A 24,854-nucleotide genomic window follows, 5' to 3' on the forward strand; every position below is an offset into this window, starting at 1 on the left:
TAAATTGTGGGTAATTTAAATAATGATAGTGGGAATTTGTTCTGTCCAGCAAGACCTAGTTATTCCGTGGGTCGAGGAGGACCAAGGCCTTCAAGAGAAGCGGGCGGAGAAAGGGGAGCGAGACCAAGCAAAGAGTTGTCAAGGTCTGTTTAATGAAGGCTAAGAGCCAGGTTATAAGCACACAGTGAGAGAAAATAGGGAGGGGCCGAGGGGACATAAAATACAGAGAAAGGCATGGACATCTGGGGCAGATGCTGATTACAGGCTTCTTGCAGCTTATCTTGGAATGCCGGCCCTAAAACGGTCCCAGGCAGCCTTCAAACATTCTGCAGTTTATCTTGGAGTGCCTGTCCTGACTAAACAGTCCCAGGCACCAAACAGAGACATGGAGGAGGAGGTGAAGCTGCCTTAATCTAAGCAGTTCTAGGCACCAAATGGAGACATGAAGGAGGGAGTGAAGCTGGCAGTCTCAGGCACCAGGTGGAGGCAATGAAGGAGGGGGTGACATAATTCCCTTCAAAGGGTCAGCCGGATCTTTAGGGTGAGAGTAACTGTGGGACTTAATTTCCCACAGTTTGGTCTCTCACATCTCCCCCTTTTTTTATTAAAGTTCAGGGTTGGCCACGAAAAGAGGGTCGGTGAAGCACCTGTGTTAGGCCTTTTCCGTGGCAAACGTCCACGTCCAATATCACAATAGCTAGGCCTTTTCAGGTCGTAGGTGGGCAAGGCCCCTGTCTTAGGCTATGTGAGTTGCCCCCACTCCCAGCACCATGTCTTATGCCAATGACTTGATCAGGCCACTGGTAGTCATGATGGGCACCAGGCAGTGGACCCACAATAATCCCATCATTGGGTAACCTTGCAGCCAATAGGCGGTGTGCATCTGGCTCGTAGCACCACAAGATCCCGTCATTGGTTAACTCCACAGCTTATGGCCCTCAGCCACTATAAGATCCGGACGTCACCCTATCCATCATTGTCGTTTCCACAGCTTTTGGAACCAAGAAGTCTCTGTCTCTGCAGCAAGGGTGGGAAACTGAAGGCCAGTGGTTGCCCTCTCTGCATCGTCGGATAAGAGGTCTTCAGCTGAGTCTCAGATGTCTAGTCAATGGTAGTGGACGGCAACTGTTTTGTTTAAGGCAGAATCAATCTGTAACTTAAAACTGGTTAATCTATTAAAAGCCCAAGGGCAAATGACAAAAGCAACAGAGTGCCCAAGAAGGGTCCCAAAAGGCTAGGAAGCAAGGTTGAGAGCCAGGGTTTGATTACACACTTCAAACAGGGGTGGGGGGAGGAAGCATCTGGGGTCCCAAAAGACAGAGACCAATACCAGATATTTGGCAAAGAGTCAGCCCTTCTATAGACTCCAGATGTCATCTCAGAAAGGAAGTTTCATTGGTGGCAATCACCTCTCCAAAAAGGGCTATTCCTTCATAAAGAGGAGGCTGGGACGAATAACAAATCCAACAATCCCTAGCAAGGGTAGAATTGGCCTCATGAATGGCTTGTAGTGAGGCATTAACCATGGTAACAATAAGTTCTGCCGTACATAAGTATAATAAGAATTCTAAACTTATGTTGCTAAGCTTGCCCTGAGATTTCTAACTCTATGTAGTGGATAGTAAAGCCTGATTTCTTTCACTAACTCTCTTACAATACTAAAGGCCATTCTGCATGTCACTGAATAGGCAACATTCTTCTAATATCTGAAATTCCTGCCTTTGTAGCCTAAATATTTGCTATATCCTGCCCTATTGCTGAGACTACTGCTTCTAAGACGTTAACCTTTGCCTCCAATTTTTTTATCTACAATAAGTTGTTCAGACAAAGCTATGGAAATATTCTTATGCATATCATTAATGAAATGAGCAGTTTGCAGCAGCTGATCTAAAGTTGTGCTAGATATTGAAGTTAAAATAGCAATAAAAGCAGTAAATCCTAAAATTGCTCATTTGACCTTTTCCATGTTTGCATTCCCGGAATTTTTAAACCAAGGATCATTTCTTACCTCTAACAGGCAGCAAAACATAAGCAGGTCTCTTTAACAAAATCATAACAGCAGATTCCTTATCTAAGTTAGGATATACACAATTAGTTAATTGCAACAATTACAGTGAATATGAAAAGACTTGTCAAGATTGGTGATCTTAACTCTTAAAATTATCTAACAATATAGCATATTGTAAGGTACAGAAGCTTGCACAGTTATAGGGGAGTTGGCCTGAATGGCCAAAAACAGTGTCTCTGATGAAATCTTGTCAGATACACTGTAGCAGTTCCTCCACCTCACGGGACGTCATTTTTAGTTGTCCCCAAGATGACACCAAATAGAACACAGGCACAGCAGCTTTTTGTCAGGCATCTCAGAATGACACCATCTGCCCGTGGACACCACACTTTTGGATGCCACAAGAAGGAGCAGGCACCCTTGCCTTGAAGGTACTCATTTCTTCTAAATGTGATGACCTCATAGAGACCATTCAGCATCTGGGAAGTAATGGCGCCCAACCCCGACCCCCCACCCCCACCCCTGCCAACAGTTTATAAAGACTTTGCTTTTCTCTGTACAGGCTCAGAACCAATGGGGCTGTGCTGAAATATTTCATTCCAGAGATGGGTGATGTACTTAAGTGAACAGAGGACAAGCCTAGAGAGAGTAGACACTTTCTCTGCATCCTGCTAGGTGAGCATCTCTGCTCCCTTCCACCACTCCTACCAAGATCCAGAGAAAACTGAGGCAGATGGATGTTTCTTACTTTCATTTTCGCATGTATCTGTAACCTGGAAGTACTATTAACATGGCTAATTACGGTATCTTGTACCCTTGCAGGGTGTCCGGAGTCAGCTTTCTTCCCCACCTCTGCCTTGCTCAGTTCCCATAGCATATCTCCTTTACTATCAGGATTTCTTTAAAACACAGGTTAGTGTTTCATCTTATTGAAGAAGCTTGTTTGTCATCACCCTTTGTGATCTTTCTTCCCCTGGTCCTTGCATCCTGCGTGTGCTACACAACCTCCCCAGGCCACATCCTCCCCATCCAAGCTCCTTCAGTTTTCTAACAGGTGGGCAGCTCGGCCTTCCTTGCTCTTTCAATAACAGTGGACATGTTTAAGAAAAAATATTTTTTTCATAAAAAATGTTCAAGATGAGAATTAAAGGCATACTGAAATAGACTCATTATATCTTAAATTTGAGTAAACCAAAATCAGTGTTTCTGGACTTTGTATTTGATTCTAGAATAAGCCAGGCCTTTTGATTCTCTGATGTATTGTTTTATTCCTTGATATGGAGCTCTGAAAGTGGATGATATGGGGGCAGAAACTGGATGGCAAGTCCCAGGAAGTCATCCCTCTAAGTCTCTAGAGACCTTTCCTCCTAGTCCCTGACTGTCTTTTTCAGGCCACCTCTCACCCACTCCTAACATGCCAGTGCCCTTCCATCTGTGGTTGGTTTCCCTAGATGTTGACATTCTTAACATTTGGAATAACAGCAGCCTCAGACCAGAATACTTAGGGCTCAGCCTGAGTTGCAGCCATCTTCCCTCTAGTCTCGCCCATTGCATCATAAAGAGACAGATCTGCCTTAACATTCTGAACTGTGATGTATAAAGGGCACTTCAGACCTCTGGAGAAACAGTACAGGCTGGGTGCCAAAGGTTGGAGGAGCCTTACAGACATCTTGCTTGCAATGGAATTGTATTACAGAGGGGGAGAGGGGAGAGGGGAGGGGGAGAGGGGAGAGGGGAGAGGGGAGAGGGGAGAGGGGAGGAGAGGGGAAGAGAGGGGAGAGGGGTGGAGGGGGAGAGAGGGGTGGAAGGGGAGAGAGGGGTGGAGGGGGGAGGGGGAGGGGGAAGAGGGGTGGAGGGGGAGAGGGAGAGAGAGGGAGGAGAGGGGGAGAGAGGGAGGGGAGGGGAGAGGGAGGAGAGGGGAGGAGAGGGGAGGAGAGGGGAGGAGAGGGGAAGAGAGGGGAAGAGAGGGGAGAGGGGTGGAGAGGGAGAGAGGGGTGGAGGGGGGAGGGGGAGGGGGAGGGGGAGAGAGGGGTGGAGGGGTGGAGGGGGAGAGGAGAGAGAGAGGGAGGAGAGGGGGAGGAGAGGGGGAGAGGGAGGGGAGGGGAGAGGGAGGATGAGGGGAGAGGGAGGGGAGGGGAGAGGGAGAGGTAGGGGAGATGGAGAGGGAGGAGAGGGAGAGGGAGGAGAGAGAGAGAAAGAGAGAGAAAGAGAGAAAGAGAAAGAAAGAGAGAAAGAGAGAGGAGGGGAGAGTCTGTGAGAGAGATTGTGTGTGTGTGTGAGAGAGAGAGAGAGAGAGAGAGAGAGAGAGAGAGAGAGAGAGAATTGTGATTAAGAGAGATAACATGTGTGTGAGTGTGTACATGTGTGTGAGTGTGTGAAAGTCATCTAGATAGTTAGATTAATAGATACATAGAAGGATAGATAGGGTAAAATAGATAGTAGATAGAAGAGATTTATTGATTTCAGGGTAGGACTTAGAAGGGTAAAGCCTCCTAGGGGAAGAGGACATGTGTTCCAAAAGGCTGAATTCCACCTTTCTGAAAGTCAGGACACTACGATTTATCGCCATTAACGAACAATTAAGGGGACAAACCTCTGGACTGGTCACTGGGTCGAGTTTGGTAACCCAGGGGGTTAATGACCTCAGGGTCATCCCAGGAAGTAGACCAGATCTGGGTGATCATCAGCCTCAGCATAGCCTGGCAGAGCTGCCTAGCACTGCTCATGGCAAGAGGAAGCCAGGCCATCTTCCATGCCTTATAAGCAGTGATGGCAAGGACCATGCCTCTGACCCTAATCCAAGCTTGTCAATAGTCTCCAAAACAATCTTTCAGGGTGAATCTGTGGTCGAAGGCCCAGAGGACAGGCAGACATTTTTTGGGCCCAGTGGTTTGCCAAAGAATAGCCCCAAGGCAACAGCAAAGGAGGCCCAAGGGAAGAAGTGGACAATGGAGTTGCTTAACAAGGCTAGAAAGCAAACAGAAAAAGCCTCAAATCTAATAGACATCAGACAGCTCCCAAAGCAAGAGGTGCTTATGAACACACACCCATGCAAAAAACATCCCATCTGAAACAGCAACTAACGAGCCTGGAGGAGTGTAGGAAGGGACATCTAGGGAGAGACAACACAGGACTCCTACAGTCACAAGAACCTTTCTAGTGCTGCGAAAGTCTTGCATTAGAAGAAAACACCTTTTCCCAGGGCAAGAAGATCAAGCCCTATTGTAGGCATTCAGACCAGATAGCGTGTCCCCTATTAGTTGGAGAGCAGGGGCCTGGAGAAGGGCAGAAGCCAGTGTCTTCAGGCCAAGAGGGACTGAAAGCCACCCAAGTCTCCAAAGGAAAGAAGGCACAGTCTTCTCAACGGTTGGAAGTAACTTCCTTGCAGGCAGAAGCCAAGCCGGAGCCCCTCAAGACAAGGAGGATGATGCAGGGCACAGAGATGTCCTCCAAACCTCATGACAGAGGACTCTGTCTACAAAAGTCAGTCTTCCTCAGCAGAGAGCAAGTACAATCATCTCCTCAGGACCTTCATCAGGGAGCTCCGGAAAGAAACAACATAACACCTAATTCGTGGCCAAAGGCAGAAGGCTGGGACAACATGGTCCAGGAAACTCCAGTAATTCTTACAGTTTGGGGCCATAGTTATGTCTCACATGTATATCCGTCTCCTCAGGGCATTCATCCGAGCCCCCGGAAAGAAACAACATAAAACCTAAGTCGAGGCCAAAGGCTGAAGGCTGGGACCACACAGGTCAGGGAACTCCAGTAGTTCTTAGAGTTCGGGATCACAGTTATGATTCACAGGTGCCAAAATATCCTAGTGCTGCAAAGTACAGGATGAATTTCTTAGAAAATGAAGTATTATAAGTGCCATGCAATTGTGGGCCTTATGGAGGCTGTTGGAACAGACAGCTGCGAAAGGTTGAAGGAGGTGCAGCGAGCCTAGGAGAGGCCGGCTCCCGAGGCGAGGGTGTACTTCCAAGTAACCCGGTTCATCATGGAGGCAGGCGTCAAGCTAGGCATGCAGTCAATCCCCATTGCTACCGCGTGCACCATTTACTGTAAGTTCTTCTGCAAGATCAACCTGGATGCATATGACCTCTACCTGGTCGCCATGTCTTCCATTTACTTGGCCTGCAAAGTAAAGGAGCAACAGTTGCGTCCTCGTGACATCATCAACGTTTTGCACAGGTTCTTTAATCCGGGCAGTGAGCCGTTGGAGCTGGATTCCCGCTTCTGGGAGCTGCGAGACAGCATTGTACAATGTGAGCTTCTTATGCTACGAGTTCTGTGCTTCCAAGTCTCTTTCCAGTATCCACACAAGTACCCGCTGCACTACTTGATTTCCCTCAAGAACTGGCTGAATCATTACAGCTGGCAATGCACCCCCATCTCAGTTACAGCTTGGGCTCTGCTATGAGATAGCTACCATGGGGGGGGGCTATGCCTTTTCTTAACAGGCTCAGCACCTAGCCCTGGCTGTGCTCTACCTGGCCCTGCAGGTCTACGGAGTTGAGTTGCCTGCAGAGGGTGAGGCCGAGAAGCCTTAGTGGCAGGTATTTAGTGATGACCTTACCAAGCCAATCGTTGACAGTATTGTGTCTGATCTCATTCAGATTTATACTATGGATACAGAGATCCCCTAAGGCCCTGGCTGAGGCCAGACCAAAGACCAGGATGATCAGAGGCCTGGGGTATTGTTCCACCAAGTTGGCATGTCTCCACTCGGAGGACTGGTTGTGCTGGCAGAGGATGTCACTGGTGACTGCAATGACATGCTGTCATTTTGTCCCCAGCAGCCCTTGTTCAAATAATGCCAAGAGCCTCCATGTGGGCAGGACATATAGAGCTTTCTAGAATTGGCTGCATCAGCTTTTGCCCATTGAGTAGATGCTGCATTTGAGGCATGGATCATTGCAGGTCGCCAACAGGAAAGTTAAAGAATAGGACTGCACCCTTAGGGGAAGTATGAATGTGTAACATAGAATCTTATTTTGTATAATAAAGATTATGCAAATAAAATATAGGAAAGGTTTATCGCCAAAAAAAGTACAGTGCAATCTACATTGTGTGAGTAGGCTTGAATACTGATGTGATAATAAGGTGGGGCTAAAGGCCTGGCCAGCCCTTGAGGGCAAGGTGGGCTTGGAAGGACCACAGGCACAGCAGCTTTTTGTCCGGGATCTCAGAATGACACCATCTGCCCGTGGACACCACATTTTAGGATGCCACAATAAAAAACAGGCACCCTTGCCTTGAAGGTACTCATTTCTTCTAAATGTGGTGACTTCATAGAGACCATGCAGCTTCTGGGAAGGAATGGCACCCCCTTTCCCGCCCCCCGTATCCCCCTGCTAACAGTTTACAAAGGCTTTGCTTTTCTCTGTACAGGCTCAGAACCAATGGGGCTGTGCTGAAATATTTCATTCCAGAGATGGGTGATGTACTTAAGTGAACAGAGGACAAGCCTAGATACTTTAGACACTTTCTCTGCATCCTGCTTGGTGAGCATCTCTGCTCCCTCTCACCACTCCTACCAAGACCCAGAGAAAACTGAGGCAGATGGATGTTTCTTACTTTCATTTTCTCATGTATCTGTAACCTGGAAGTACTATTAACATGGCTAATTACGGTATCTTGTACCCTTGCAGGGTGTCCGGAGTCAGCTTTCGTCCCCACCTCTTCCTTGCTCAGTTCCCATAGCATATCTCCTTTACTATCAGGATGTCTTTAAAACACATGTTAGTGCTTCATCTTATTGAGGAAGCTTGTTTGTCATCACCCTTTGTGATCTTTCTTCCCCTGGCCTTTGCATCCATCATCTGCTACACATCCTCCTCATCCAAGCTCCTTCAGTTTTCTAACAGGTGGGCAACTTCTCTTCCTTGCTCTTTCAATAACAGTGGGCATGTTTAAGACAAAGTTTTTATTTCATAAAAAATGTTCAAGATGAGAGTTAAAGGCATATTGAGATAGACTCTTATTATATCTTAAATTCTAATGTTGGTTTGCATGAAACAGGGAAGGAGACCTGAACCCATGATATAAGGATGTATGCTGAGAGGTACAGATCAAGGTTCATCCATCTATGCATAGCTATCCAATTCAGACATTATGTGTCATAGATGCTGTCTCTTCAATATGCATTGTTGGCATCATTGTGAAAAATCTGGTGGCTATAGGAGTGTGGGCTTATATCTGGGTCCTCTTAAAATATGACTTTAGTTTCATGGGTTTATATCTGAATCCTCTATCCTATTCTATTGAGCTGCTGCCTGTTTCTGTGCTAGTACCATGCTGTTTGGATCACTATGGCTCTGTGATAACATAACTACAGGTATGTTAACAACTTTAGCACTATTCTTTTTGCCCATGATTTATCTGGTCTGTGGGATATTTTGTGTCTACACGTGAATTTTTAGGATTTTCTGTTTTTGTGAAGAATAGCATTGCAGTTTTGAGACTGCACTGAACCTGAGTGTTTTATTTGGTAGACTGAATTGTACCTGTGTATTTTATTAGGTAGGCCGAACATTACTTAAAATACTTTGTCCATCCATGAACATGGGAGGTCTTTCTATGTTCTATTATTTTTCTCTATTTCCTTCAGTGTTTCCCAAGTTTTTATTCTACGGATCTATTATTACGTTTTTTGGTTTTATTCCATGTTGTGTTTTTTAAGCAACTGTAAATAGGATCGTTTCTGTCATTTCATTTTCAGTATACTTGCCCTTGGTCTATAGGAAGACTACTTTTTAAGTTCTGTTAATAACGGGTCTTGTTGCTATGTTGAATATGATTTTCAACTGGATGAGTTCTCTAGTGGAGTCAGGGTCTTTAATATATAGAATTATATCATTTGCAAATAGGAATACTTGACTTTATTTTTCTATGTGTCATTTTTTTGGTTTTTTGTTTTTCTCTTATATTATTTAGGTAAGGCTTTAATCAAAACCTTGAAAAGGAGTAGAGAGAGTTGTATATTTTTATTTTGCTCCTGAGTTTAGTTGGGCTGCATCTTGTGTGTGTGTGTGAAATCTCACAAGGCATTACCCTAGAAAGAAGAGCTACAGGCAATTCATGGTTGCTGAAAGAGGGAGAAGTTTTTTTTTTTTAACAGGGACAAGACTGCTGGCAGGTTAGCCAATCCCAAGAGGTCAGCCATATATGCCTACCTAACAATTATTATTAAAGAGAAAGATGCTCTGCATTTGAACCATGGGAAGAATTAGAGGGAGAAGAGGCGTGGGGGGGTGGTTGGTTGTAGTGAAGTAAATACAATCCTTACATGCGAAATCCTAAAAAAATTAATTAAAAATAATAATGAAATGATACAAAATCAGCCCAACAGAAATCATTAAGGTTAAGAGGAAAACGTGGTAATATGAATGAACAGATTTTTTTTTTACTTTGTTTTTGCCCTAAACAACATATGGACATTGGTGAGAACTGAAGAGCCATGATCCATTAGAGGAAAAAAAAAAGCAAAATGCAAATCATACCATGATTGTTGGTTAAAATGCTTACTTGGGACAAACACTGAGAATTAATATGCTAAAAGTATATTGCTTTCAGAGAGGGGATATCTTACTTCAATGATAATTTCTCCCAGATTGCTTTAGTGCAGTTACTATGTTGGTTGTAGCTAACCCTAGGAAATAATCTACCATGTGTGTAAGGTGAGTTAGAATCTGAGGGAAAAAAGACTCTGTCACCCAAGCCCCTGCCCCCACAACCCAACAAACAAAACTGCTTTCAATATAAGAATGATACAAGAATTTCCATTTCAGTAATGTCATCAAGATGAAACATATAGCTCTTCCTGTAAAGGGAAAATTTGCTGACATCCGATAATCTCTGACTTCATGCTGGCTCTAGATGTATTTGGAGAGTGGATCCCATCTGAAAGAGCAATACAGAGCTATGGAAATGATCCTAAGCTCAACACAGAGGACAGTACCCTTGGACCCTAGAGCAACAGAGAAAATTGCATGCCTTTCCTGTCAAACACGTTATCTAAAAAGCTACACTAAAAGGTAAAATCTTGACACAGCGCTCAAAGGAGGATATGGAAATTCCTTTGATAAGTGTCAATACAGTATCCCTGGGTTCACAGCCTGGGACCTGTAGCTGGTGTACTAAGGGGAGGTCTCCACACAGGTGACATTTTATAGTTCAAATGACAAGCAACTATCCAGCTTTATAGACCTGATGAAAACAGATTTGCAGTTGGCTGAAGAGATGGTAGATTTATGCATTTAACAAACATGATGATGGCTGGAGGAATACAGAAGATTTCTTTGTACTAAAATATATTGAGTTGGGCCTGGTGGCACATGCACTCAGGACACCGAGGGAGATGTGTCTCTGTAAGTTCGAGGCCAGCCTGGTCTACAGAGAAGATTCTAGGACAGCTAAGGCTGCACAGAAAAACCCTGTATCCAAAAAAAATCTGTCTGTCTGCCTGTCTACCTGCCTGCCTGCCTGCCAGCCTGCCTATCTATCTATCTATCTATCTATCTATCTATCTATCTATCTATCTATCTATCTATCTATCTATCTATCTATCTACCTATCCATCTCTGTCTATCTTACAAAATAATGGGTTTCTTTATGTCATCATGATGTGTGCATATCACTCACTGTGACCATAGCCACCAGCAGCTTTCTGACACATATTTTAGGAAAGAGGGTAGGAAATAGAAACAGCAAACAGCACAGCAGGATATCAACAGTGTCCATTTCTAGTGTTCTCTGCTTTTTGTTATTTAGTTAGCCCAGACCAGACTGTGGAGCAGTGTATTTAAATGCCACATATTTTAAGGATGGGAACTTCAACTCTGTATTTACCATATTGACTTTTATTGACTGTTAAACTATCAGTTCTGGGAAGTTAGAGTGGCCACACACGTGACAGGCAGCCAGAATACTTATTGTGTGGCTCACATTCTTGCCTGCTATTCTGACACATGGAGATAGCCATTTGTAGCTGTCTATCTCTTGGTTACCACTCCCAGCTAGCCCCTTGATGGACCTCAAGAGCCATCTCGAGCAGGCTCTCTGCTCATCTCTGCAGGTCTGAGTTGCAGCTGGGTGCTATGTAGGCTGCATCTGTGCTTTCTGTGGATGAGTCAGTTCTTTTCTCTGGAGGCAGCAGTGCCTTATGGTGTAGATGTTCCCACTGCTGTTAATCTCTGGAACTCCAATGGAGAGACTATAGAAATCGAACTACACACTAAGTTGACAGGTAGACACTCAGAGAAAGGCAAAGATTGCCCTCATTTCTAGATAGGAAAGTAACTGTATCACCCTTCATCAAGGTACTCACCCTGCTTCGGGTGCTGTGGGTCAGGTTGATCAGGAGACTTATGGACCATCTCCCATTACATGTATGCAATTCATCACAAAATAGAACTATAGCAAAAGGCTTATAAAAGGAGGTGCTCACATAACCTGAAGCCAAAGAGGTGGACATTTGTGTGAGTGTTGATCGAAGAGGAAACTGTGGGAATTAGTCATGTGACAGATTTAGAGATCACTTCTCCCAATTTACTAGGTCCAGCTCTTGACTTGTAACCATGGCTATGAAAATATGAGCACAGGGCAGGGAGTCTATCCTGATGGCAGGACACAGAATTTTAACCATTCCCTACAACACATCATGTGAACAATAAAATGGCAAGTACATTGTTGATGAAAGTCTAAGAAGGTTTGGAATAAAAAAATGAGGCAGCTCAGATGACCATGTACTTGGAAGTCCCACAAGAATTTTTCTTGAATCTGTTTTAGTGATCGCATCCTTCCTGTGTTTGCCATAAACTCCCGGCTCATCTGCTCTGAGCATCATTTACCTAGAAGGGGCCAGACTATTTAGCATCCTAACCTATGGCTGGAGTTGAAAAGAAGAGAACTAGAGAAAAATGTGAAAGCTGTGCTCCGTGATGCTTTGTTCCTGAGGGTGAGATCTGCAGTCAGCCTTTGCTTCCTGAATCAATTTACACTTCAGCCTATAGGATGATGAGATGTGTAGTCTTGGTTATCAAGTTGATTGGATCTGGAATCAAGCAACTGAGAAGCTTGTCGGGCGAGGATGCTTTAGGTAGTTTCTGGAGAAGCCCGCTGAACAGGGAAGACCTCTCCCAGAGGCCCCGGGTGGAGGTACCTGGTTATAAGGAGGTTGGAGGGAAAAATCTTTACCTTTTTCTGACCACCTCCCCCTCTTGTTGGCCAGTGATCTTACTCTGTTGGTGCTTTAGTCTGACGTTTTCTGCTGAGATTGGGCTCCAGATTCCTGGTCTTTCAGTTTGGACTGAAGACCATTGGCTTCCCAGGGACTCTCTAGACCTACAGTACCAGATTGAAATCCCCCAAGGAACCCCACTCCATGAACTGAGCAACTACTGTGTTCTAAGCCTTCCCAGCTTTCAGCCAGCCATTGTTGCACTGTATGACAAGCTAATAAGTACACTTTCTAACTTACATCAATCTATCAGTTCTGTTTCTCTGGAGAATCCTGGTGAATACAGATTTGAAAGTGTTGCCTGGGGAAGAGGCATTAGCCTTTTTTTTTTCTTCCCCTGGCTACAAGGTGTGAGCTTCTTCCTCTCATTACTTAGGCCTGCTACAGTGAACTGGCAGCTCCTAAACATGGAGCCCCAAGAATATTCCTCCCCTTGTTTGTAAATGTCATGTTCTTTCTCACCTGATTAGCCGATGGCCATGGAAGAAACCCTCTACAGAAGGCCTTCTTTACTGAGTTTACATATATGTGTCTGAGTCTCTCTCTTCTCTTCTCTACTAATACCTTCATGAAAGTTGGCATGAATGAATGCATTTCTGCTATACCCTCAGTGCACTTAGCAGGATAAAGCCTGGGTGGCTCATCACTTGCTTCTGTCTTTGCACTATATCAATCCCCACAGTGATCAGATCCTTAAAGAAGCTGGGAATTTCATCAGCAAGACAGTTTTAGCATAGTATGTTCAGGTATACTGGGTGTGTCCTGAGGCAAGGCACATAGTGAAGACTGTAGTCTTCATTGACCCAGTGTAGGGACTGGGGTTTAATAGAAAGCTCTGGAACAAAGCTAGCTTACACAGAACCTGACTGACTCTTTAGCAGTGGGGATGTTGAAGTGTTGCAGGATGTAGAGTGTAGCTTTTGCTACTCTGCTTTAATGCACGCTTTGGGAACAGAACCATGCTACCAGCCCCTTGCCAAAGTGTACTGGATCCAGAGATGAAGAATACAGACACACACATGTTCATCAGTTTCAATATGCCTTATTGGCTCAATTGCTAGGCACCTCCAATCTACCGTGGCTAGTGTGCCCTTCCCAACACTCTTAGCTTATCCCTCTCAACCTGCCCTAGCTTGTTACTTTTAGTCCTAGCTGGACACCCCAACCTCCCTCATGGAGAAGCGGTGTGTGGCCACTCCATCTGAGATCTCACATGGCCCCTCTGAAGAAGGTTGAAAATCTCCTTTCCCCTCTCCCTGGGTCTGCTAGGTTACCTGTGTCGATCCAGAAGTCTTGCATCTTCCTTCTGCCCAGTTATTGGCCCATAGCATCTTTACTGATAGATCAAGAACCAATTGGGGAACAGGACCTTCATCAGAACCACCCTGACAGCAGAACCAGAACCTAATTACAGTTTATTTTGGGGGCTACCTTTAGCCTCTCATTAACCATTCCTTGCCCAACTGTGTGCCTGGAGAAAGATTCTTGTGAATTTTCATAGTGATTAACTTAGTAGGTAACTGGCTTCCTCTAACTCTGAAACTAATATCATACACATACCAAGGTCTAGGGCAGAGATTCCTCTGTTTTTCTGTAGTCAGCCTACCTGCCCTCTCCATCAATGTGTTTGAAGAGTATCTTGACTTCTGATCATTTTTTCTGTTTCCATAAAAACATTATGAAATATGACTATTGGAATATGATAATTGAGAAAACCAAAATCAGTGTTTCTGGACTTTGTATTTGATTCTAGAATAAGCCAGGCCTTTTGATTCTCTGATGTGAGTATTGTTTTATTCCTTGATATGGAGCTCTGAAAGTGGATAATATGGGGGCAGAACCTGGATGGCAAGTCCCAGGAAGTCATCCCTCTAAGTCTCTAGAGACCTTTCCTCCTAGTCCCTGACTGTCTTTTTCAGGCCACCTCTCACCCACTCCTAACATGCCCGTGCCCTTCCATCTGTGGTTGGTTTCCCTAGATGTTGCCATTCTTAACATTTGGAATAACAGCAGCCTCAGACCAGAATACTTAGGGCTCAGCCTGAGTGGCAGCCATCTTCCCTCTAGCCATGCCCATTACATCATACAGAGACAGATCTGCCTCAACATTCTGAACTGTGATGTATAAAGGGCACTTCAGACCTCTGGAGAAACAGTACAGGCTGGGTGCTAGAGGTTGGAGGAGCAATACTTCCTGCTTGCAATGGAATTGTATTATAGAGGGGGAGGGGGGAGGGGGAGGGGACAGGGAGGGGTAGAGGGTGAGGTAGAGGTGGGGAGAGGGTCAGGGAGAGGTGGGGAGAGAAGGGGACAGGGAGAGGTGGGGAGAGAAGGGGACAGGAGGAGGTGGGGATAAAGGGGGACGGGGAGGTGGGGAGAGAGGGGGAGAAGGAGAGAGGGGGAGAGAGGGGGGGAGAGGGGTAAGTGGGACTAGAGGGACGAGAAGGAGGAGAGGGGCAAGAGGGGGGAGCGGAGGGAGAGGGGGAGAGGGGGGAGAGTGGGGAGAGGTAGAGGGAGGGAAAGAGAGAGAGGGAGGGAGAGAGAGAGAGAGGAGGAGTGTCTGTGAGAGAGATTGTGTGTGTGTGAGAAAGAGAGAGGGAGAGAGAAGAGTGAGAAAAAGAGATAGCATGTGTTTGTGAGTGTGTACATTTGTGTGAGTGTGTACGTGTGTGTGAGTGTGTGAAAGTCATCTAGATAGTTAGATTAATAAACACATAGAAGTATAGATAGCTTAAAATAGATAGTAGAGAGAAGAGTTTTATTGATTTCAGGGTAGGACTTAGAAGGGTAAAGCCTCCTAGGGCAAGAGGACATGTGTTCTGAAAGGCTGAATTCCACCTTTCTGAAAGTCAGGACAATATGATTTATTGACATTAATGAACAATTAAGGGGACAAACCTCTAGACAGGCCACTGGGTCGAGGTTGGTAACCCAGGGGGTTAATGACCTCAGGGTCATCCCAGGAAGTAGACCGGATCTGGGTGATCATCAGCCTCAGCATAGCCTGGCAGAGCTGCCTAGCACTGCTCATGGCAAGAGGAAGCCAGGCCATCTTCCATGCCTTATAAGGAGTGGGGGCAAGGACCATGCCCCTGACCCTAATCCAAGCTTGACTATAGTCTTCAAAAGAATCTTTCAGGGCAAATCTGTGGTGGAAGGCCCTGAGGACAGGCAGACATTAGTTGGGCCCAGTGGCTTGCCAAAGAATAGCCCCAAGGCAACAGCAAAGGAGGCCCAAGGGAAGAAGTGGACAATGGAGTTGCTTAACAAGGCTAGAAAGCAAACAGAAAAAGCCTCATATCTAATAGACGTCAGACATCTCCCCAAGCAAGAGGTGTTTATGAACAACACACACCCCTGCAAGAAACATCCGAAACAGCAACCAATGAGCCTGGAGGAGTGTAGGAGGGGACATCTAGGGGGAGACAACACAGGACTCCTACAGTCACAAGAACCTTTCCGGTACTGTGAAAGTCTTGCCCTAGAAGAAAACACCTTTTCCCAGGGCAAGAAGTTCAAGCCCTATTGTAGGCATTCAGACCAGATAGCTTGTCCCCTTGTAGTCGGAGAGCAGTGTTCTGGAGAGGGGTAGAAGCCAATGTCTTCAGGCCAAGAGGGACTGAAAGCCACCCAAGTCTCCAAAGGAAAGAAGGCACAGTCTTCTCAACGGTTGGAAGTAACTTCCTTGCAGGCAGAAGCCAAGCCGGAGCCCCTCAAGAGGAGGAGGAGGATGCAGGGCACAGAGATGTCCTCCAAACCTCATGACAGAGGACTCTGCCTACAAAAGTCAGTCTTCCTCAGCAGAGATCAAATACAACCATCTCCTCAGGACCTTCATCAGGGCGCTCCGGAAAGAAACAACATAAAACCTAAGTCGTGGCCAAAGGTGGAAGGCTGGGACAACATGGTCCAGGAAACTCCAGTAATTCTTACAGTTCGGGGCCATAGTTATGTCTCACATGTACATCCGTCTCCTCAGGGCATTCATCAGAGCCCCCGGAAAGAAACAACATAAAGCCTAAGTCGAGGCCAAAGGCGGAGGGCTGGGACCACACAGGTCAGGGAACTCCAATAGTTCTTAGAGTTTGGGATCATAGTTATGATTCACAGGTGTCAAAATATCCTAGTGCTGCAAAGTACAGGATGAATTTCTTAGAAAATGAAGTATTACTTAAGTGCCATGCAATCGTGGGCCTTATGGAGGCTGTTGGAACAGACAGCTGCGAAAGGTTGAAGGAGGTGCAGCGAGCCTAGGAGAGGCCGGCTCCCGAGGCGAGGGTGTACTTTCAAGTAACCCGGTTCATCATGGAGGCAGGCGTCAAGCTAGGCATGCAGTCCATCCCCATTGCTACTGCGTGCACCATTTACTATAAGTTTTTCTGCAAGATCAACCTGGATGCATATGACCTCTACCTGGTCGCCATGTCTTCCATTTACTTGGCCTGCAAAGTAGAGGAGCAACAGTTGCGTCCTCGTGACATCATCAACGTTTTGCACAGGTTCTTTAATCCGGGCAGTGAGCCGTTGGAGCTGGATTCCCGCTTCTGGGAGCTGCGAGACAGCATTGTACAATGTGAGCTTCTTATGCTACGAGTTCTGTGCTTCCAAGTCTCTTTCCAGTATCCACACAAGTACCCGCTGCACTACTTGATTTCCCCCAAGAACTGGCTAAATCGTTACAGCTACCAATGCACCTCCATCTCAGTTACAGCTTGGGCTCTGCTACGAGATAGCTACCATGGGGGACTATGCCTTTGCTTCCAGGCTCAGCACCTAGCTGTGGCTGTGCTCTACCTGGCCCTGCAGGTCTATGGAGTCGAGGTGCCTGCAGAGGGTGAGGCTGAGAAGCCTTAGTGGCAGGTATTTAGTGATGACCTTACCAAGCCAATCTTTGACAGTATTGTATCTGTTCTCATTCAGATTTATACTATGGATACAGAGATCCCCTAAGGCCCTGGCCGAGGCCAGACCAAAGACCAGGATGATCAGAGGCCTGGGGTATCATTCCACCAAGTTGGCGTGTCTCCACTCGGAGGGTTGGTTGTGCTGGCAGAGGATATCACTGGTGACTGTGATGACATGTTGTCATTTTGTCCCCACCAGCACTTGTTCAAATAATGCCAAGTGCCTCCTGTGGGCAGAACATATAGAGCTTTCTAGAATTGGCTGCATCAGCTTTTGCCCATTGAGTAGATGCTGCATTTGAGGCATGGATCATTGCAGGTCGCCAACAGGAAAGTTAAAGAATAGGACTGCACCCTTAGGGGAAGTATGAATGTGTAACATAGAATCTTATTTTGTATAATAAAGATTATGCAAATAAAATATAGGAATGGTTTAACGCAAATAAAGTGCTATGCAATCTATGATGTATGAGTAGGCGTGAATACTGATGCAATAAGAAGGCCGGGCTAAAGGCCGGGCCAGCCCTTGAGGGCAAGGTGGGCTTCGGAGTACCACAGGCACAGCAGCTGTTTGTCAGGCATCTCAGAATGACACCATTTGCCCATGGCCACCACACTTTTGGATGCCACAGAAGGAGCAGGCACCCTTGCCTTGAAGGTACTCATTTCTTCTAAATGTGATGACCTCATAGAGACCATGCATCTTCCTGGAAGGAATGGCACTCCCCCCCACACACACACACACCCGCATCCCCCTGCCTACAGTTTATAAAGGCTTTGCTTTTCTCTCTAGAGGCTCAGAACCAATGGGGCTGTGCTGAAATATTTCATTCCAGAGATGGCGATGTACTTAACAGAGGAGGAGCCTAGAGAGAGTAGACACTTTCTCTGCATCCTGCTCTGTGAGGATCTCTGCTCCCTCCCACCACTCCTACCAAGACCCAGAAAAACCTGAGGCAGATGGATGTTTCTTACTTTCATTTTCTCATGTATCTGTAACCTGGAAGTACTATTAACATGGTTTAATTACTGTATCTTGTACCCTTGCAGGGTGTCCCGAGTCAGCTTTCTTCCCCACCTCTGCCTTGCTTAGTCCCCATAGCATATATCCTTTACTATCAGGATGTCTTTAAAACACATGTTAGTGCTTCATCTTATTGAAGAAGCTTGTTTGTCATCACCCTTTGTGGTCTTTCTTCCCCTGGCCTTTGCTTCCCTTATCCGCTACACATCCTCCCTATCCAAGCTCCTTCAGTTTTCTAACAGGTGGGCAGCTCGGCCTTCCTTGCTCTTTCAATAACAGTGGGCGTGTTTAAGAAAAAGTATTTCATAAAAAATGTTCAAGATGAGAGTTAAAGGCATACTGAGATAGACTCTTATTATATCTTAAATTCTAATGTTGGTTTGTATGAAACAGGGAAGGAGACCTGAACCTATGATATAAGGATGTATGCTGAGAGGTACAGATCAAGCTTCATCCATCTATGCATAGCTATCCAATTCAGACATTATGTGTCATAGATGCTGTCTCTTCAATATGCATTGTTGGTATTGTGAAATATCTAGTGTCTATAGGAGTGTGGACTTATATCTGGGTACTCTTTTAAAATATAACTTTAGTTTCATGGGTTTATATCTGAATTCTCTATTCTATTTTATTGAGCTGCTGCTTGTTTCTGTGCTAGTACCATGCTGTTTGGATCAATATGGCTCTGTAGTGTACTACAGGTATGTTAACAACTCCAGCACTATTCTTTTTGCCCATGATATTTTGTGTCTACACATGAATTTTTAGATTTTTCTGTTTCTGTAAAGAATAGCATTGCAGTTTTGAGACTGCACTGAACCTGTGTATTTTATTAGGTAGGCCGACCATTACTTACAATATTTTGTCCATCCATGAACATGGGAGGTCTTTCTATGTTCTATTGTTTTTCTCTACTTCCTTCTTCAGTGTTTCCCAAGTTTTTATTCTACATGTCTTTTATTACCTTTATTGGTTTTATTCCTTGTTGTGTTTTTTAAGTTTAAGAAACTGTAAATAGGATCATTTCTGTCATTTCATTTTCAGTATACTTGTCCTTGGTCTATAGGAAGACTACTATTTAAGTTTTGTTAATAACTAAGTTCTTCTAATAACGCATCTTGTTGCTATGTTGAAAATGTTTTTCAACTGGATGAGTTCTCTAGTGGAGTCAGGGTCTTTAATGTATAGAATTATATCATTTGCAAATAAGAATACTTGAATTTACTTTTCTATGTGTGTGTGTGATTTTTTTTGTTTTTTGTTTTTTTTTTGTTTCTCTCTTGTATTATTTAGGTAAACCTTTAAGCAAAACCTTGAAAAGGAGTAGAGAGAGTTGGATATTTTTATTTTGCTTCTGATTTTAGTGGGACTGCATCATAGGGTTTTTTCCCCAAATTTGGCATGATGTTGGCTATAGGCTTGGTTGTACATCACTTTAGTATGTAAATATATGTTCACTATATCCTTAGACTTTCTATGGCTTTTATCACAAGGAGAGAAGTTTGGACTTTGAAAAAAAGTGGTTTGGCAAATATTTATTTCAATATGCCTTCTGTCTTTAAGTACATTTATAATTATTGATTTGTATATGTTAAACAACCTCAGTGTCTGTCATGAAACTGTCATGATTTTAGACTATAGTCAAATGGTCTTTATTGTGTGTTCTTGAATTCAGTTTACAAGTGTTTTATTGAATTTTTTGTATCTATATTCACCAGGGACATTTGTTTATAATTTTCTTTTTGTTTTTGTGTGTGTAATGCTGGTTTTGCCAATACTTTATAGAATAGTTTGAGAAACACTGGTTGTAGTTCTTTTACTAAAGTCTGGTAAAACTTTGAGTCAATTATAACGTGGGCCTTTTTTTTCCTTTTGGTTAGGAAGTTTTAAGATTGCTGCTTCAACCTCATTGCCTATCCATTTAAAGATTTTAAAATGTCATCTTAGTTCAACCTTAGGAGGTTATATGTATTTAGGAATTTATGCAGTTCATTTAGTTTTTCCAATTTGGTAGAATAGAGGTTGTTGAAGTGTGTACTTGCGATCATCTGGATTTCAATGGCGGCTGCTGTCCTATCTCCCTTTGTCCTCTAGTCTTACATATATAGATAGATAGATAGATAGATATAGATATAGATATATAGATATATAGATATAGATATGTAGATATGTATGTATATGTAGATATATATGTAAATATGTATATATATTTGGATAATTTCGGATAAGACAGAAAATGTTCACTATTTCTTCTTCTTGGAAGACATTGCTCTTTCACTGGGTATTGAACCTTATGGTGGAGTCAGGGCTATCTTCACAAAGCACAACTCCACTGTTTCCAGTAGACACAGACCACCACCATCGTTTCTGATAACCAGCTGCACGTGCACATCCTGGCCTATGAAGGGGAATGAGGCATGGCCAAGGGTAGGAACCTGTTGGAGAAGATGGAACCCATAGGTAGGTGTACCTCCTACACCCTGTGGCGTGTCTCAGATTCAAGTTCTTCTCGACACCCTCTGTTGCAGAGCACAATACAGGAACAAGGACCAGATTACCTTCACCAGCGACAGTGACCTCAATGGGCCAGGTGACTGAGGCACCCAGTGCTCTACATGAGAATCAAAGTTCCAAGAGTCCACTGGCACCCCGTGTATTCCATGTGAAAACAAGAGTTGAAGATAAGAGAACTTTAGGCAACATCACTGAGGAGATGCGAGGAGTCTTGTCAAGTGTGACGAGATTATCTGCCGATTGGATGGAAATCGTACTGCGCTGTAGGATTAGCAGCATCAGAAAATGGGGGGACTAGACTACTCAGTTGTTGGTGACATATGAGGCAGAATACCCGGGGCCCTGGGCTTCTCTCTTGGGGGAGCTCCCCTAGGGTGGTGCTTTAGGACCCAATAAGAAACAAGTTGCTTAAGGAAATCTAAGTAGAGATATAGTATTCTTCTGGAGAAATATTTTCGTTGGACCCCAATCCACCAAGTTCCAGGCAGTTGAGCTGCTACAGTAATTTCCTGGACACTCCAGATCTTTGGATATTGACCACATTTACAGGGGAAAAAAAAGAATGATGTGTTCTGTAAGCATTGAGCCAGGCATAGAAAATGTCACGTCTTAAATAAAACTGTTTGAGATCTGCACCCAAATGTGGACATTTTAAGTGCATCCCTTTGCTGATTCAATATTATGAAAATATCTTTTACATTCTGAGAGACAGGAACTTTTGCTGTATCTTAAAGACAGAGTGAATAACACATGTTGAGGTCCTGTTATACTTAAATCTCTATCCTACTCTATACTCAGGATTTGTTTAATTTGCCTTTAAGAGAAAAATGTAACACTTGGGTGGTAGTGGTACATGGCTTTAATCCCAGCACTATAGAGGCAGATGTAGGCTTGAGGCCAACCCGGTCTACAGCCAAAGCTACACAGAGAAACCCTTTCTTAACACAACACAGCACACACACACACACACACACACACCCCAAAGAAACACACAAACAAGAACAATGTAATGACCATCTTTACTTGCCTCAGGTTTCCCATGTCATCAGCTTTTACAACCCAAGCTAATGTGTAGCAGTGATCTTAAGTCACACACTCAGCCATGCCCTTGATCTGGAGTAATGCTTGCATGTACTTATGCTATACTATCAAATATAGGTCAAAAGCAGTCTTATAAAATGAACACCCATCATAACTGTTGAAGACAATTTATGGATATTGCTTGATAAATAATTATGTTTGCTGTACTGTTGTCTGGGTTAGTGGGGTCATTTGGAGTCAGTGACTTAATTTTTTGTAAAAATTTGATGATTTCAATACAGTATCTCTCATTCCTTCCCCAATATGTTGCTTTCTGTGTTGTTCAATAAAAGAGAGAACAAAGCCCTTAGTTAAGGTTGTTTTCTCTCTCTCTCTCTCTCTCTCTCTCTCTCTCTCTCTCTCACACACACACACACACACACACACACACACACACACACACACTGGGAACTGTTTGCTGCTTCGCCAAAGCAGAGAAAAAGAAGAGAAAAGTCTGCCTACCTAGGCAGGTCAGGGTCTGCTGGAAGACTTCCTGGCTTGCTGAGGCATAAAACAAGAGATATGCTTGAGGCTCAAGGTGAGGGACTGAAGATTTTATTGACCTTGGTGGAAGGAATGGGGAGGTTTTCTGGTGAGAACAAATGTCTTGTGTATATACTTTAGCAAATTGTTTATGTTAGCTTGTGGATTTGCTTTCCACAGTACTGCAGTATTAAAAAAAAAAACACTTATTGCTGATGTGATAATGACCTGCAGCCCTCCCATTGTCCCTTGCATCTTTTTTCTATCCTTTTTATAATCAACCTTACTCCCCCCCTCAGAGGACTCTTTGACTTCATACCAGCCAGTCCAGTACACACACACACACACACACACACACACACACACACACACACACACACACACACGATGGAGAGAGAGAGACATGAAGACATTGGACAAACAGGTTCATAAGAGACCAGGCAGGCATAGATTCAAACTGATACAACAGACAGAAAGTAACAGGAGACATAGGGAGAGAGAATTATTCAAGTCTGGGCTCACTTAGATTATATCAAGGGGTAGAACATTGAATTTTTCCCCTTAATGTGTCATAGACACATTATTGGTAACTGGGTTTATCATCAATGCACTCAAACCTGTATGCCTCATGAGTAAGTCAATATCCATTCTCCTTTGATTATCTTTTAATTTCCTGTCTTGTGGATACCATGCTAGACTTTCTCAGGGTTTTAACACTATTCCCATAAGCTAATGGAAATACCTTTTCACTACACAGAAAGATGGATCTGAAACGAGTACCAAAATAGCCCACACAGTAGTTATCTATCAAACCAAACGATCTGGTAGCCTAACAGTGCACAGGGAGCAGCTGTCTCTAGAAGGCTTTTCTTCATTGCAGCCAGGAGCACTGAACATCTTAGACCCATGTCAGCCACTCTCAATCTGAATGACTGAAAATGTAATAACCTGCCAATTAATAAAAGACCCTGCTTAGTTCCCTAGTTAGAGATGGGCCTGGGTCTCAGGCTAGGTCCATCTTAACAAGAAAGCTCCAACTAAGCTCCAGTGAAAAGTAGCCAGGATTCCTTTTTAATTTTTTTAGTATTTGCTTATTATTATATGTAAATACACTGTAGCTGTCTTCAGACACACCAGAATGAGGGTCAGATCTCATTATGGGTGGCTGTGAGCCACCATGGGTTGCTGGGACTTGAGCTCAGGGATCTTCGGAAGAACAGTCAGTGTTCTTACCTGCTGAGCCATCTCTCCAGCCCAGTAGCCAGGATTCCTGTGTCACATTTCCCAAGTTGCAAGAGAAACATTCTTTCATTTCTGATTCAGGGATCTATTGGAAGTTGTGGGTGAGACTGGGCTACAAGATGCCATGATGTCTGTGGGAAAACTACAGCAACATCTAGGTAGAGAAAGTGCTAGTGGCTTGAGTGTTTAGTGATTGTGGTCTATTTCTTCTTCTTCTTCTTCTTCTTCTTCTTCTTCTTCTTCTTCTTCTTCTTCTTCTTCTTCTTTCTTTCTTTCTTTCTTTCTTTCTTTCTTTCTTTCTTTCTTTCTTTCTTTCTTTCTTTCTTTCTTTCTTTCTTTTTCTTCTTCTAATATTCCTCCTCCTCTTTATTCAGATTTATTTATTTTATGCATGTGAGTACACTGTAGAAGTACAGATGGTTGTGAGCCTCCATGTGGTTGTTGGCAATTGGATTTTTAGGACCTCTGCTTGCTCTGGTCAACCCCACTTGCTCTGTTCCAAACATTCATTTATTATTATAATACATAAGTACACAGTAGTTGTCTTCAGTCGAGCCAGAAGAGGGCATCAGATCTCATAACAGGTGATTGTGAGCCACCATGTGGTTGATGGGATTGGAACTCAGGCCCTTTGGAAGAGCAGTCAGTGCTTTTACCTGCTGAGCCACCTCTCCAGCCCCTGGTGATGGTCTAGCCTACCTGAGTACTTAGCTCTTCACTTGATTGGAAGACTACTACTCTTCAATTATGTGCTTCCTTCAGATTCTTATCCTCAGCAAGGATTTTTTAAAAATAAATTGTAGCTAAGAAAGTACTGGCTATGGTATCCTGAATGTCATCAGGGTCACACATATGTCTTTTTGATTTTGTGTATCCTTCCATTTTTGTCATAGAGAACCTCAAAGCTACTCTTGGATTCATGTTAACTGATTCTTAGTGCTGAAGTCTAAACATCAGCCATTCTTAAACCACTTTCTTCATGTTATTAAAGAGTCTAGAATTTTACTTTATGATTCTCCAAAAATGTATGCCTTCATTTTACCCACAAGAGTCTTTGTTGATACAGACAAGCACCACACTGAAGGATGACTGATTTTTATGTGTGCATCTCAATGGCAGCCTTGCTGATTTCCTTGAGACATGGTGACTTTCCTCCCATCTTGCTGGTTACAGCCAAGGCTGATCTTGAAGAATGGAAGGTCTGTTCTATTCTACATATTTGTCTGGGGTATCCTGATAGAGCATGCATTAGATGATATCTTAGTCGCAATTTCTGTTTTTGTACAAATATCATGATCAAGAAGCAAGTTGTGGAGAAAAAGGTTTATTCAGCTTACACTTCCACATTGCTGT

The 24,854-nt window shown here is 44.0% G+C and overlaps 4 pseudogenes; all 4 read left to right on the forward strand.

Annotated features, from left to right (window-relative positions):
- On the forward strand, positions 4,516-5,666 carry Gm18267 (predicted gene, 18267; annotated as a pseudogene).
- On the forward strand, positions 5,893-7,052 carry Gm8342 (predicted gene 8342; annotated as a pseudogene).
- On the forward strand, positions 14,993-17,200 carry Gm16530 (predicted gene, 16530; annotated as a pseudogene).
- Gm3433 (predicted gene 3433) lies at positions 15,011-21,331 on the forward strand (annotated as a pseudogene).

This window comes from Mus musculus, chromosome 8 (assembly GCF_000001635.26).
Source record: "Mus musculus strain C57BL/6J chromosome 8, GRCm38.p6 C57BL/6J".
Taxonomy (NCBI): Eukaryota; Metazoa; Chordata; class Mammalia; order Rodentia; family Muridae; genus Mus; species Mus musculus.